Here is a 4,304-nt window from a genome sequence, read left to right as displayed (position 1 = left end):
CATTTTTTTTCTGCTACTATGAAAGGGTCCTATAAGGATCCTATTGTTTCAAGTATTGATACAAGATATTGTAATCTCACCAGTCCTTTTTCATATTCCTGACTTTTACTTCGTTTTTAGCTCACCTGGCCGAAGGCCATGTCAGCGATTGCCATCACTTGGCGTATGTCGTTGTCGTTATCGTCGTCCGTTGCCGTGGTTTTCAAAACTCTTCTCCTCTGAAACTGCTGAACCAATTGGAACCAAACTTGGTATGAATGTTCCTTGGGGAATCCTGCATAGATCTGGTGTGGGGATTTTTGATTCGTCGAAAAACATGGCTGCCTTTACTAAAAATAAAACATAGGGGTCAGACAGCAGTTTTTCACATATATCTCCAAAACGGTCAGGTTTAGCCAAATTCTGACATGATATAAAAGTGTTCAGTATGATGAGATCTATCTGTGGTCAACTTTTCATTTTAATCTATTAAGATCTCACCGACCACTTCCAGGTCAAATGTATGTAGTACCAAAAACACACTGAACCTAGACATAAGCATTGTAAGTGCATTATTTGTGTGTATTATGATTAAAAGTAGTCAAAATAAAGCTGAGAATGTGTACTTTAAAATCATATATGTAATTAACTACAAAAGTGTATGAATATTGTTTATATGTGTGAGTAATTTGCCTCCATGCTGTCAGTTAGCAGAGCAGGTAAAAATGTGGATTTTCAGTATTATTTATTCAAGTAAATTTTGTGAAAAATTTCTACAATCATCGTACCATTAGCATAATGATTTTGGAAGCCTTACTTTCAAAGCTTCGCAACGGTATGCTTAAGATATCATTTGTCCTGGGAATTCACTGTGAGACTTTGAAAATTACTTTTTTAACATGTAAAGTAATGGAAACGTTAAAAGTGGTTAGTGAGACCTAAGCCATGTTGGAGTTATTGCCCTTTTTCAAAGTTTTTTGCTATTTTTATAATTTCTTTCAAAAATCTTCTCCTCTGACAAGATTGAAACAAAACTCAGTATAAGTGTTCCTTGGCCAGCACTCCACAGTATTGTAGAACTGCCTAATTTTGATTTTGTAATCTGATGCTTTGTAACATTTATCACTTTAAAAACTTGCCAAGCATCTGTAAATCTATATATCTAGAAATAGCTCAAGCCAAGGCCTTCAGGATGCAGTAAAAATTTTCTGGAAAAAAATTACCCACAGCATATAGGGTTACCATAGAAACCATGCAAAAATATGCGAAAATTTGCAAAAAAAGTTCATAAAATCAGGTTTAAAAATATCAAATTTCCCGCAAAATATCTGAAATTTTTATTTCAATCCCTGAAACTGTTCAAACTTTTCCCTTCAAAAACCCCTTCCTCATATGGGCATCGCCTGTTAGATTTTGAGCTATTTCACTTTGTAATCCACTTATTAAATTAAGCATGGTAAAAAATTGACTTACTTTCACTTTCACAATGAAGTCAAATTGTCATTGAAAAAAAGCCCCTTCAACATTGAAAATATATAAAACATTGCAAAATACTTTTAAAAGTCTCCTTTTTTCAGAAAATGTTTTATCAACAATAGATTCTTCATTTTTAATCACTATAGTAACCACCGGTTTCCATTTATGTCATTTTTCATCCCTAGCCAAAAGTGCGAAACTAAACTAAACTGTGGAGTGCTGGCTTGGGGCATCCTGCATAGAATTGAAGTGGGGTTTTTTGATCCATCGAAAAACATGGCCACTGTTACTAAAAATAGAACATAGTGGTCAGACAGTATTTTTTTGCATATATCTCCAAAACCGTTAGGTTTAACCAAATTCTTTCAATAGCTAAAATGATCCTTATTTTTATGACTACAAAAGTCTTCAGGTATAAAATTTGTCAGACGCTTTCTTATTAGAGTTATTGCCCTTGACAGGGGAAAATGACAGGTTTTTTGTTTACAGTTTTCAGCCAATGTCTTGAAAACTGATAGATTTAGACTTTCATTTACTGAAATGATCCTTATGACAAGTCCTATCAAAGTTTTCTTGAGTCAAAATTGTTGGACAACTTCTTGTTTAATTTATTGCCCTTGAAAGGCAAAATTTAACAAGGTGAGCGACTCAGGCTCCCGGGAGCCTCTTGTTTAAGGTAAGGGATAAACTTTCTACTAATTTGTTATTCAACAGACTGACTTACTATCAAATTGGAGCAATGGACAGCTGTAGACTACAAATTCAAATATTCACTTTACTATTTATTTCAAACCATTCAGGTATTTACCGTAATGAAAATAGTTTCAGTTTCCAAAAAAATGATTACTGTTTTCCCTTTCCTCAATGAGACCGGCAACCAGGTTGTTGGGTGTTAGTGGGTAACTCCCTTTAAAAAACATGCTAAAATGGCTTGGATTCCATAAATATGAAAAACAGCTATTGATAGTTGAAATTGATATGTTGAATAAGGATAAACCTGTCACCGTGTAATTCAGATAACTTACAAATTCACAGTGCACAAGGTATTATTTTTAATACACACATATTTTTTCTATGTTAAATAATTGTTAGTTATTTTGTGTCAAAATGCTTTTGAAATATTTGAAATATTTCTATTTGTTGTTTATATTTGCAACATATTTTTAGCTCACCTGGTCATGGGCCATGTACTTAGTGCCTGTCATTGTCTTTTAACAATTTTCAAAAATCTTTTTTTAAGAAATTTATGGACAGAATACAATTGAAGCTACATAAGTAGTATAATTATTCCTGAGGGTATCTTGCACAAAATTACTGTTTGGATTTTTTTTTCTGTGAAAAATCATGGCTGCCGTTACAAAAATTAAACATAAGGGTCAGGCAGCAGTTTTAAGCATTTCTAAGACCATTAGGTTTAACAAAATTCTGACTGGTGTAGAAGTGTTTAGCATGATTAGGTCTATCTTTGGTAAAATTCTGTGAAATTCTGTTTATCCCATGTTTGATACTGTCCTTTTTTTTCATTTTTTTTTTTGCTTTATTTGTTGTTATTAATAAAATTTATTTTTTATGAAACTATAAAACAGATTCTTACCAAACTTTTTAAACATACTTTTGGGATATTATGCACAGAACTGATGCTTTTGATTTGTTGACAAACATGACTGCCATTACTGAAATTAGACAGTAGGGGTCAAACAGCATTTTTTTTGGCTATTTTTTTCAAAAACCATTAAGACAAATTCTGACTTTATTCAGCATGATTTTTAGCTCACCTTGCCAAAGGCCAGGTGAGCTATTGCCATCACTTGGTGTCCGTCGTCGTCATTAACAATTATACAAAACTCTTCTCCTCTGAAACTACTCGACTAATTAGAACCAAACTTGGTTTGAATGTTCCTTGGGGTATCCTCCATAGAACTGATGTGGGGATTTTTGATTCATAGAACAGTAGTTTTTCACATATATCTCCTAAACTGTTAGGTTTAGCTATATTCTTTCTGGTTAAAAGTGTTCAGCATAATGAGATCTATCTCTGGTCAAATTTTGATTTTAATCTGTTAAGCCATGTTGGAGTTACTGCCCTTTTTCAATGATTTTTGCTATTTTTAATGTTATTTCTTTCAAAAATCTTCTTCTCTGACACTACATGACCAATTGAAACCAAACTTGGTCTGAATTTTCCTTGGTGTATCCTGCATAGAACTGATGGGGGGATTTTTGATTCATTGAAAACCATGGCCGCCATTACTAAAAATAGAACATAAGGGTCAGACAGCAGATTTTTAGCTTTAAGTTTAGCTAAATTCTGACACACATAAAAGTGTTCCGCATTATGAAATCTATCTCTGGTCAAATTATGGTTTTTAAAGTCATGTTGGAGATATTGCCCCTTTTCAACAATTTTTGCTATTTTTAATGTTATTTCTTTCAAAAATCTTCTCCTCTGATATTATTTGATCAATTGGAAACCTAACTTGGTACAAATGTTCCTTGGTGTATTCTGCATAGAACTGATGTGGGGATTTTGATCCGTCAAAAAACATGGCAGTAGTTTTTTGCATATATCTCCAAAACTGTTAGGTTTAGCTAAATTCTTTCAATAGCTGAAATGATCCATATTATTTGGACTACAAAAGTCTTCAGGGATAAACGTTGCCAGATTAACTTGTAAGAGTTATTGCCCTTGAAAGGGGAAAAATTACTTTTTTTAACAGTTTTCAATCCATATCTTGAAAACTATGATAGCTTAAAAGAAACTTTCAATTGTTGAAAAGATCTTATGATAAGTCCGTCTTGAGTCAAAATTATTGGACAACTTGTTAAATTGATTGCATTTGAAAGGCAAA

The sequence above is a fragment of the Perna viridis genome, chromosome 7, assembly GCF_037379345.1.
Source record: "Perna viridis isolate PV_CMFRI_1.1 ecotype Kerala chromosome 7, ASM3737934v1, whole genome shotgun sequence".
NCBI lineage: Eukaryota > Metazoa > Mollusca > Bivalvia > Mytilida > Mytilidae > Perna > Perna viridis.
The sequence above is the reverse complement of the archived record's forward strand: the minus strand, read 5'-3'. Positions refer to the sequence as shown.